This window comes from Anguilla anguilla, chromosome 13 (assembly GCF_013347855.1).
Source record: "Anguilla anguilla isolate fAngAng1 chromosome 13, fAngAng1.pri, whole genome shotgun sequence".
Taxonomy (NCBI): domain Eukaryota; kingdom Metazoa; phylum Chordata; class Actinopteri; order Anguilliformes; family Anguillidae; genus Anguilla; species Anguilla anguilla.
In genome coordinates, this window is record NC_049213.1 from 19,011,259 (window position 1) to 19,023,528 (window position 12,270).

Here is a 12,270-nt window from a genome sequence, read left to right on the forward strand (position 1 = left end):
GATTTTCACTTATCTGGTCATAAATGCCAATGAGTTTGTGTCAATATGAATAAAGTAATATTAATATGTGTATCTTGTCATAGTTTGACCTTGTGAGCTAAGCAAAAGCTGGGTTTTTCTATTTGGCTATTTAAAGTCACTCAGTATCCTGTATTCCAGGGGTTGTGTTCTCTCACTGTGAAAGTCAAGTCGTGATTCAAAGTACTTTCAGTTCTGTTGATGAAGAACCTGCTTTATCACACTGAAGAGATGTAATATTACATTAAAATCACTTAGCAGACACTTCTACCTAGAGCGACGTACAGAAGTCAGTTTTCACTCTTAATTATGGCTCATTGACACTGCTCTTAATCTTTGTGCATATTAATATAAAATTATTTTTTTTGTATGATGCAGAGGTCCCTTACAATGTAATGCTGATTAACAGATAAAATTAATGAGAGAATATTCATTTTAACATGAGACACTGGTGAAAGTAGCAGAATTCTGTTTCAGAGTGAATGATGGTATTCATGTTATATAACTTTTTTCTGTTTCCAATATTTTTATTTCAAATCAGAACTGTGGCAGGTTTATGAAAATAAGAACAGGAATGCACACGCGCTGAGCCAAACTATTATACTTGTTTCAATGACTTTCAGAAGGTCTTTTTTCCAGAGCTACCTGGTGAATAGACCTGCTCAGTCTCAAGGTCTTGATGTGAATGTGTGTGGGCAAATATTACAGCCAGCCTGGGGAGGAAAAAAGGAAAAGGCAAGGTCAGACAGTGAAAGGTTCTATTTTGTGTGTGTGTGTGTGTGTGTGCGTGCACTGGAGTGTGTGTCTCTGTGTGAGAGAGAATATCTGTGTGTTTATATGTGTGCCTGCACATTGGTGTGCTGCTGTGTTTCTGTATGCGTGTGCTTGTGCGTATGTGCATTTGTATATGTGTTTATTTGTGTTAGTGTGGATGTCTGTGAGATTGACACACACACAGTAGCCAGTAGTTAGTGGCATCATAATTACAGAAATCTGTCTGTGGAGGCTGTACACAGAGAGCGACTGACAGATTGAACACAATGCTTCACACGGGTCTGCCCGCACACCCTAGGGGCTCATAAGTCAGAGATCTGCAAAACTCTCCTACTCCAACAGGTGTTAAATTGATGGTTGGACCAACATAATAATATAGAGATATATATCGTTAGATAAAATTGATAGAAATAATGTCTGTTTGTACCCATGCTGTGTGTGTGTAAATATGTGTAGTATTGTAAGCATACATTTTGAGAGAAAGAGAGAAAGAGAGAGAGAGAGAGAGAGAGAGAGAGAGAGAGAGAGAGAGAGAGAGAGAGAGAGAGAGAGAGAGAGAGAGAGAATGTGTATGTCTCTGTAAATGTGTGCATGTGCATTTCGTGGGCATGGGTGGGTGTGTGCGTGTGTATGTATTTGCCAGTATGTGATTTTTGCTGCTGCCTGCCCCAGTGTGTTTCTCCTTTCAGAGATGACAGAATGATGCACGTGGCAGTATAATCCACTGTAATCCTGTCCTCTGCCAATCTGCTTGTCTGTTGCATGGCCACTGTGCATTGTGTGTCTCTGAACATCCCCCAATCACTTTATAATTCTCTTCAATAATGTGTATTATCATTTTAGTATAATTGTTGTTTTTATTAATATTATTATTACTATTGTAATTAATTATTATAGTTAATGATAATGATAGTCATGATAGTGTCTTCCATTTAATCGCACCAGTGTTTAATTTATATTCAGTAAGGTCTGTTCTATTGATGGCTTTGCAGAAACGGTGGAATTTATAGTTTTAATTTATAGTTTTGAGGAATGAAGTATAGTTCCAGGAAATGCGTGTAAACGATTGATTTTTTAGGCACTGTGCGTTATTTCCCTTTGCTCAACTCCGTAATCAATTCATGTGAGTCGAATTGGTTGATACAGTAGGTAGATCTCGTGACTGGATATCACATAAATAAAAGAATAGAAAATAAAAGAGAGAGAGAGAGAGAGAGAGAGAGAGGGAGGGAGAGAGTGTTTAATTCAGAGAGATCGGAAAAAAAGATTATTTCCGTGCAGGAGTGGGCGGGAGTTCGGAAGCGAACGGCTGTGCGTATTAACACAGGCAAACCGATTCATATCGAAGGATCAGACCTCCGTGCCAAAGCATATCTATTGCGCCCTAGATATTATCACAGGGAGCTGCGATGTGTCGCGGTTCTGTCCACCTTACATCGAAAATTAGCATATAAGGTTTCTTGGATTTCCGTCAAAGTTTGGATTTGGATAGACAATTTCTACGCACTCCGTGCCCACCCCATATTTACAAGCACGTCAGGTAAATCAGATTTATATTTTTAATACGCATATATTTGAACAAATAATAATTTCCTTTTAGAGAAGATAGTTGAAAGTTAGCGGGTTATGTTCATTTTTTCTTAGCACTTCTCTGCCTGCGGTCCGTGTGGCTCAAAAGGCAGAATATAACAGGAGCATCAGTTTAAGCAACAAAAAACAGCAGCGGGCCAAATGTATGATCACTTAAACACTGAGGCGAATGACAGCACTGCTGCCGCTGGCGTGATGAGACGTGTATTATTTTATATCTGTATTATGTCTTTCTATCTGATATTTCATAGGCCTATTTGTTTAACTGACTTTTAATTGTGTTTTTACAATACTATGCGCCTGTCACGGATCTCAAATGTGATCTGAAGCTTTCGTTCTGGGTGTATATTGGGGCTTGACGGCTGCAAACAGGACTGCAAAACGGTTATGAAACATTCATCCGCTATATCCCCCGTGCACTAGGCTACAGAGAAACTGCTGTGGTACAGTTATTGTGCTAACACCGTTTTGTCTGGGGGTAAAGTTGGTGCAATGTTTAAAAAACTGTTTTGCACATTGGTAAAAATGAAATTCCCTAAACCCGACACTGTTATGTCCCTACATGTGGTGGCTGGCGTGGATGCGTTGTATGCAACAGCGAGTTAGGAGCTTAGAAAATAACCTCTAAGTTATTCGATTAACCTATGGGAACTATAACCCGCTTTAAAAAATATCATTGCACCTATGATGCATATGACCGTTCTGTGGAGAGAGGGAAACTGACCCTTAATATTCTAAGCAGTTTTAAGCAGTGATTTTCACATAAAGAATACTTGAAAACGACTTTTGTCCGCTTCATTTTGTGAAGAGATGTACCATATAGTCACGCTGAACCATATATCCACATACTGGTGTTTTGTAACCCAGTTTCTTTACTTTCCAGTCTTAACGGTCGTTTATCTGCGAGTCTCTGTGGATTCAACATCTAAAACGTGTGTCCGAAGTAAGTAGGAGCAAATTATTGCGGTATAAGGTAGGTTTCATTTGATCTGCGGGAGAAATTCTCACAGTGGGGGGTGACACACAAGCGCTAATGAATGAGAGGAATCACCGTCCGCACCTGAAACTCTCGGTCATCGTGATCCCACCCGGGGATAGTGGTGGCAGGACTGCGGGAAATAGATTCAGCAGAGCGTCATAAGGCGAGGTGTTTGTGTTCATTTAATTATTGTTCCACCACCACGGTAACTACAAGTGAATGATCTGGGGTCAATGAAGGAAAATGCTCATCTGGTTTTCAGATAAGACAGGTAGATTTTAAAATTTTCATGTAATTTTTATTTTGGCTTCTTCGCATAAATCGTCAGTAAATGTATAATTCAGGAGAATAAAAACAAAGTAAACCTAACCTCCTTTGAATTGGTCTGGCAATAAGATTTTGGCAGAAAATTCATTACAATTTCAGTTAAAACTTTTGAAGCCCTTATAAGTTTATATACCTTATTAGAATATCTATCTATCTATCTATCTGTCTGTCTGTCTGTCTGTCTGTCTGTCTGTCTGTCTGTCTGTCTGTCTGTCTGGTCTGTCTGTCTATCTATCTATCTATCTATCTATCTATACACACAGTTAAATGGCCTTTTGTTTTTACTCCTATCCAGTTCTATAATCTTAAAATTAGTATTTAGATGTCTTCTAAATTATATTAAATTCCTGAAAAGCCTAAAAACCTGAAAATGACTTAATCGAAAAGCATTCACCCCTTTGTATTTGCTAACTAAATTGGACCAATGCATTACATTTTCTTCTAGTGATTTCACTAAACATGTTAACGAGGTCCACGCATGTTGATTTTGAATCCACCCATGTTCAATTCCATGATTGCAGAATAGATATCACTAACTTTGTGAGGTCTCACAACTAAAACTGATCAGCCATGAAGACCCTGGAACTGCCTGTTGTACAGGCAGATGAAGCTGGAGAAGTTCATAAAAAAGATTTTAAAAGCTTTGAACCTTTCCAGGAGCACTGTTGTTAAAAAATGGAAACAATACAGCATACCCCGACACGACCGAGATCAAGCCATCCAACCACTCTCCAACTGGACAAGAAGGGCTATTATCAGAGAGGCCAGCTGCAACACACAGTTACAGAGCATGTTGGCTAAAATGGGGGACGCGGTCTAGAGATTAACAACCACTTCAGTTTTTAAAATTTGATGTCTTCGGGAGAATGGCAAGTCATAAGCCCCTTTATGAGAGAGGCCAACCTTAAGTCGCACCTAGAGTTTGCCAGAAGCCATGTCAGACCCTCAGACCTTCTGGAAGGAGATTTTATAGTCTGGAGAATTTTGATATGTAAACCAAGCTTTATTTTTTTGATGCAAACCATACATAGCCCATCACCCATGAAACATCATCTCTATCGCCAAGTATGGTGGTAGCAGTATCATGCTGTGCTTTTCAGCAGGAGAGACTGGTAAACATGGCAATTGAATGGAATCAAATATAGGAAAATCCTTGAGGAGAACCTGTTTCAGTCCACAAGAGATCTGCATTTAGGTAACATTCCTGTTCCAAGAATGCTCACAAGAATGCTAGTATTCTGTAATGACCTATCCAAAGTCCAGACTGAAGTCCCACTGAAAATCTGTGGCCTGTCTTTCCATCAATGCTCTATGTGTAAGTTGGCAGAGGAGGAGCAAATTTGCATGGAGGTATGGGCAAAGATTCCAAAATGTAAATGCAATATTCGTACAGACATACCCAAGAAGACTGTATTGACCCACCAGAGCATCAGCCAGCTAACTTGGGTAGTTAGCATCAGCCAGCTGACTTGGGTAGTTAGCATCAGCCAGTTAACTTGGGTAGTTATTCCACCTGAGAAATGTGTTCCTCCCTGACAGCCAGCATATATTTTACTTTGACATTAGTCTTAAATCTGACATGCTCCCTCACAGCTGCTTATACAACCATCCACAATGCCTATATAGTCCCTTAGTACAGCTAGTATTTATAATGTGATAGCCAGGAATATTTATATATGCAGCAATGAACCAGCTTTCTATCACCACTGATTGGTGATAAAAGATTTTATGTAAATTGCTTTGTTGATGAGGTTATATATGAGGTCTTAAAAAACAATACCAAATCCTCCTGCAGTGGGCTGTATCATAACCTTTTTGCTTTCAGGATAAAAAACTTAATCAAAATCTCAACAGAACAACAAGTGCTTAATATCATAGCATTTATTGTATGTAATTATTTGTTTACAATAGCATTTTATACAAACAACTAATTTGTCTTAATGGAACTCTGTCAGTACATGTAGCTTGCTACACAGAGTGGTATATGCTTCTATTTCATATTTTTCAAACAACTAGCTTGTAGTTACCATGCTATCTGTGTTTTTTACCCTTAGATGCTACACAGATTATATATGGCTACTATACTAAACAGTGATTCTCCAAGTCTGGGAATTTAGTGATCATTGGCACTTCTGGTGCCATAAGAGTATTTCTGCTTTGCTTTTCTGAAGTGCACCATGCCCTCCCCAATTTGGAATGCCCAATCATGCTCACTCTGAGATGCTCATTACAACATCCATTCTCAATTCAGGAGAGTGTAGACAAGCATGTGCTCTCCTCCAAAGCATGTGATGCCTGTCGTTGCTTCTTATCACACTGCAGTTTGCAAGTCGGGCTAGCACAGATGCGTCGGAAGTTGCACTTCATGTGCAGCTCAACAGACAGACCTGCGACCACCTGATCAACCAGTGGTGATTGCAGGGGTGTGATGAAATGCTTTTGTCCCAGCTGAAACTCTCCCATCTCTTGGTGTCGCCAGAGCAAATTGAATTTCACCCTGTGAGGCTGCTGGCCACGGTTAGTACTGGCATGGTCTGGATTCAGTATTGAACCATTGGGCCCATGCATGCAACAGAGCCATGGCTTAACAGACTTTACCCAGCAGCCCTGTCTGTTTTATTTTTACATCACCAGGTCTGGGGTGCATTTCATATGGCTTAATTCATCTGAATGTATGTAATTTTTGTTAAAAGGTAGTAGATAAAATGTAGAGTGCATTTAGGTTATGTGTTGTTTATAGATGTGGCTTTAGGCACATGCCCATATGAGGAGCACTTAGAGCAGACACAGCTGGACTCAAACAGGACCTCACCTCACACTAAATGTAAAAGCAGCGACATAATATGCGAACAATTAATTAATTAGGCGATAATTACAAAACACAGGTGGGAAATTACATCACGTGCATGTGTCATGTCGTCCTTTGCTGCCAAATAACTTGAGCTTTTTGGCAGCTATACAGATTTTTCTCAGTCATACCTGACAAAATGTTTGGATAAATATTATGAATAATAACACTAATTAAAGTAGGGTACAGCAGAACACTTTGCTTGGTCAGCTAATGCTTTGAATCACTGAAATTAACGACTGTTATTTCATTTAAATGGATAAAATGATTCAAGCCCATTTCTGTAAGCTTGTAAACTTCCACAGCTCTTCCTCAGCTCAAATGAGGGGGAGAAATAAATGACTGTACTTTTCTGTATCGCATTGCGTTGTAATTTAATGCACTTTTTTAATCATGGCGTTTACTCTTCCAGGAGTCTCAGCTCTCGCTCCCCTCATCAGTCTACCGCCACACTTAGAGCCTTCCAGCAGGAGAGCAGCGGAATTAGCGCCATATCTCAGCCTGAGGCCCGCTGCCCTCTCCTCACTGGGAGCCTCTAATAAACATGAGCGGTATTAGCGGACTCCTGGTGTGCTAGCCATGGAACAGTTCGGTGTACATACGTCCACAGGGGAAAAGCCTGCCTCTCTCCTTGTTTGCTCTGAATATGTGGAGGATCTCAGAGATGTTCCCTCTTGCCCCGGACCAGTTCACAAGCGGCAGTGGCGTTACTGGGATTTTTCTAAATGGTGATGGGGTGGGATGACGGGGCAAAGAGTCACTAAGGGGTGGCAGACCTATGGGAGTGGGGCACCATTAATAAAATAATAAAACTGAACTAAGAGTTGCGTATGGACTGCGCAATAGGAAACGGTCTCTCCCACAGGGCCAGACCCCTGACACACAGTCACTGCTCCTTAGCCACTTTGGAGTAGAGGGCCATCTGTTGTCTTGAACCGTGACTTGAAAATGTGGACATGCTGTTTGGGCAAATTCTTGTTAATTGAACATTTTTCAGCATTCTGGCTAGGATCTACATTTTTTCCTGATATTTAACTTTAATATTTGATATTTGAGTTCCATTTAACTGCGAGTCAAATATCAGGAAAACATTAAAATTAACTTGCCATGGACACATATTGACTGAATACTGAGCTCTGCCTGTTTTTTACTCTTTCTTTTCTTTCTTTTTTTACATTTTCAGCATGCATCAGCGTTCTTAACCCACTTACAACTGAGGCGTTTTGTTTCCCTTGGCAACCGAAAATAGGGCGTGGACTCTGCAGTGCCTTATTGAAGGAAAAATTCCAAGCGTAAGCTGAACCATGTTTTTAAAAATAAAACAGCGCTCGCTGCTCGTCTTGCGTTCGTGGTGCTTGCGCTCTCGCGCAATGACTGCACAGCTCAGTTGCTGGACAGTTGAGAGGAAATGAGCAGCAGTGTGCACATGTGCTTTTTTAGCAGATGCTTGTGTGCTAGTTTGCTCATTTACGGAGGACTGCAGACTGTTGCGTTCCCAGCTGGGGAGTGTTCTAAGACTGAGGAGTAGCGGCAACTGGGAATAAAAGGAAAGAAAAATGTCACAGGCCTGTCTGAAGACAGAGTCCTCTTTGATTTAGCTGGTGGATGCTAAGGATATTCAGGGAGGGTTTTTTATCTTCCAGAAACAAATACGGCCTTGTCAGGGACACTCTTTAATTTTTGATGCAGGATAAGACAAGTAACATGGTATATGTTATATGCACAGTTTGCTGACACATGCAATGAGAAGCACACATTTCTCAACATGCTGCCATTATTCAGACACAACACAAGAATCAGAACGTCAGGCAAGGTTTCTTCAAAAACCCTTTGGGCTGAGAGGGAGTGTGTCTCCTAGATTACAGACCATAGTCCTGAGAAACAAAATCAGATTTTATATCTGTTCATTTGTTTTGGGAGGCTGGGCTCCCATAGAACAGGTGTTCTCAAAATGTAGGTCAGGACCTGTTGGTGGGTCCTGAAAGGGGTTGAGGTGGGTAAAAATAGGAAAAAATACTGTCACATTAATCACACTTTCCACTGTCATTTACACTCGTCAAATGAAATACTGAAAAAGTTCATTTCATTACACATGCAACTGTCTAGACTGTTAATTCTATTAGATACTGTACATTACTGTCAGATTTGGAGCGACAGCAGTATTCTTTGTTTGTGCAGACTGCGTAGCATTGGGTCAGTTACAGCCTAAATCATGGGTTCTGAAACACAGTCCCCCAATTTATAGTCTGACACACGAACCTATTGGGATCCTATTTGCTGAATGAGTGGACACATTGTCACTGACTAAACCATTTATGGAAAATTAAGAGCTTAGACACAGCAAATGTATTGTGTGAAAATTAGAGAAACGCTGTGGAAGAGCTTCAATACATTTGTATAGCCATAATTAAAGATTGTCTTTAAAAAAACAACACACGGGGGCCCGAGGGTCAGGTTTGAGAGCATTTTGTCAAAAAAACCTTTTTTCACAAGGAATGCTCTCATGAGGAATACTGTGTGAGCAATGTTCTCTCTGTGGAATGCTGTGGGAATGTTCTTGTGTGTGGAATGCTGTGAGAATGTTCTTGTGTGTGGAATGCTCTCTGTGAGGCATGCTCTCTGTGTGGAATTCTCTTGTGTGAGGAATGTTCTTGTGTATGGAATGATATGTGTGGAATACTCTTTGTGAGGATTGCTCTTGTGTTAGGAATGTTCTTGTGTGTGAAATGCTCTGTGTGGAATACTCTTTGTGAGGATTGCTCTTGTGTGAGGAATATTCTTATGTGGGGAATGCTCTGTGTGTGGAATACTCTTGTGTGAGGAATGTTCTTGTGTGTGGAATGCTCTGTGTGGAATACTCTTTGTGAGGATTGCTTTTGTGTGAGGAATGTTATTGTGTGTGGAATGCTCTTGTGTGAGGAATGTTCTTGTGTGTGGAATGCTTTTTGTGAGAAATGTTTTGTCGTGTAGACTGAGGGATCAACAGCAGCAGAAGCATAGTTTTTCTAAGGTGACCTTGAGTGTTCAGAAAGGCACCTGATAAATAAAATGCGTTATGATTATGATTATTATTATTTACCAGATTTTCACCATGAGTGTGAACTTTTAATATGTTTTCCCTTTTTTAACAGTAGGTGTCCATCTTGAAGTACTCTCGGGAGAATTGCCAGGTATTTCATGCGAAAAGCGATTATTTATCTCAATGGGACTTTCCTGGTACAATAAAGGTTATAAAATAAAATAGAAAGTATTTATTTTAGTATCTAGAACATGGAGTATGTTTAAATCCTGTAGTGGTTTCCTCTCCATCCTCAGGCTTTGTTCCTCATACAAATCCCAAAAAGCAGTTCTCTGCTTCTCTCTATGGATTGCAAATTACATTTGCAAATCACATTGTTATAAATTTTTTAAAAGGCACTCTTGATGCAATGAAATGCATAAATACAGGCTGCAAATGCATAGCTAATCTTTAGATGCTGTATATTCTGTGTGCTAATCTGGTTTCTGTCTTAGGGAGTTGGAATTTATACCAGTTTTCTTGCAGCACACAGCTCTCTTGCTCACTGGCATCACATTCCATAGCCAGCTTTCAAATGCATTCCCAGAAAAACTGTTCATTAGGGGTCCAAGCATGAAGTGCTGGAACCCTATTGAGCTATTATCATATCTTCTGGTGTATCAGTCATTTCACTCAAGTGTGTCTTTGCATGGTGGTCAAAGGTTGCGTGCATTACAGAAGGGGTGACTTTTGCGCCACTTGGTGGCGCTATAGCACTCAAGCGAAAATACAAAATTTTAAAGGGTATGATACCTCCCCCATTGGCCTAAGAAAACCAACATCAGTCGATGCCTCTTGTCACAAAGAACAATAACTTGACTAAGAAAGTGTTGTCTGGGTAGACCTTACAGTGGGGGGGTTATCGCAACCCTGCGTGATGCGTGCAGCACACACCTGGGTGATGCTGTGTTTCCGTTTCACTTGTGAAGCCTCGCACCAGTGACAGGGCGGGATCATTAAACCAATTAACCTGTGAGTATGATTTGGGGTTCAGCTTGAGAATTTGCCTTGGAACACTGAGGTACCCCCTACCCAGAATCTTTTTGATATCAAATGGTTAATGTGAACCTGAATACATGCATGTACTAAACCAGCACATGGGATTAAAGACGTAAACAAATAAACAAGCAAACAAACAAACGAACCTGCTGCCTGGGGAAGCAGGATTAGCGCAGTTGTGGCGTAATCCTGTTACAAGCCTCCTTTGTCTGGGAGGGAGGAGGAAAGGAAATCAAATCAAATGGAATTTGAGTTATTGCATTTAACCACAGCTCCAGGGGCAGTCCATGTATCCCGTTATAGATTGATCAAACTTTTGATCTCTGGTGGTGATCCCGAAGTACCAAACTTTGGGAGGTGGGAAAGAAAACATTTCTTGAATTGTGCTTTGTGGAACAGGTTGATTCTGAATCAATACTACCTAATCATCCCCTGATTTAATTGCCAAAAAGAAGTTCTCTCCCTCTCCACCTTAGCTACTGTGTGGTGAGCGTTCTGACGCAAAAATGGCAGCCGTGCATCACCCAGGTGGGTGCTACACATTGGTGGTTGGTGAGGTGAGTTCCCACTCATCACTGCAAAGCACTTTTATTGTTCGGAAAAGTGCTATATAAATTCAGTGATTCAGGGGCGACATAGCTCAGGAGGTAAGACCGATTGTCTGGCAGTCGGAGGGTTGCCGGTTCAAACCCCGCCCTGGGCGTGTCGAAGTGTCCTTGAGCAAGACACCTAACCCCTAACTGCTCTGGCGAATGAGAGGCATCAATTGTAAAGCGCTTTGGATAAAAGCGCTATATAAATGCAGTCCATTTACCATTTACCATTCATTCATTCATTCATTCAATACTATCAGATCAGCTCGTGAAAGTCGCGCAGCTTGATTCCACAAGCATTCAAGAGCTGCGATGGACCACGGATGTCTCTCTGTGAGGTATACTGAAACAAGGAAATGCATCCTCACGGGCTAACGTTTCGTTTCCAAATCGACATTAACCACTGCTACCATCAGGCAGGTCATTTGTGCCTTCCTGCTAACAATCTGATCTCCCACGGGTCTCCAGTGGTAACCCAGTTTTTGAGAGTACAGCAATTAAAGTTAGGAGGATTGATCTGGGGTGAGAGAGACTTTATGAGACATTTTATACAGTGCTGTAAGAACCAATATATCAGCTCATGACATTTTGGAGGAAGTGCTACAAAACCGTTTTACAAAGTGGGGCTCGATGGTCCCTGCTATCCAAAGTGTGGTAATATTCCGCTGTGTTTTTCCTGTGATGCTGAAGTTGGGTGATTCTGGTTACAGTAATATTTATATTGTACACAGATAGGCATATAGCACAGAAACTTAACTACCCTTCTTGTCTTTTCCTGCCTTTTCTGATATTTCTCCAAATTTGGAATGTATTTGAAGGACCACCTCATCACCCCTCTTGTGTGATGTCACGATGTGAGATGTGTCACTACATGCCACTTTTGGTCTGCAGTCTAGCAGCTGAACTCCACAGTCATTACATTGAACTGCAATCATTCAAACTGTTGGCATCTGATCATCTGAGACAGGGTACACCTGGCTGACTGGAATCCTCCATCCCTGGGCGAAGCCATACATTACAGCCAATTACACAACACCAGCCACATCAACCAAATTCTACAGCCAATTACTCACCATCAACCACA

The 12,270-nt window shown here is 41.0% G+C and overlaps 1 protein-coding gene across 5 annotated transcripts in view; it reads left to right on the top strand.

Moving 5' to 3' along the window:
- The window catches only part of camkvl (CaM kinase-like vesicle-associated, like), a 70,751-nt gene that overhangs the window by 18,224 nt on the left and 40,257 nt on the right, over window positions 1–12,270 (top strand). The window contains exons 1-2 of one of the 5 annotated variants that reach the window (XM_035387189.1): window positions 2,001–2,332; window positions 7,720–7,828. The exons of 3 other annotated variants lie outside the window; for them this stretch is intronic. The gene's annotated coding sequence lies outside the window, so the exon portion shown is untranslated. Of the gene's footprint in view, window positions 1–2,000; window positions 2,333–7,719; window positions 7,829–12,270 lie in introns of those variants that run through there. One more of the 5 variants, XM_035387188.1, reaches the window with a different exon arrangement.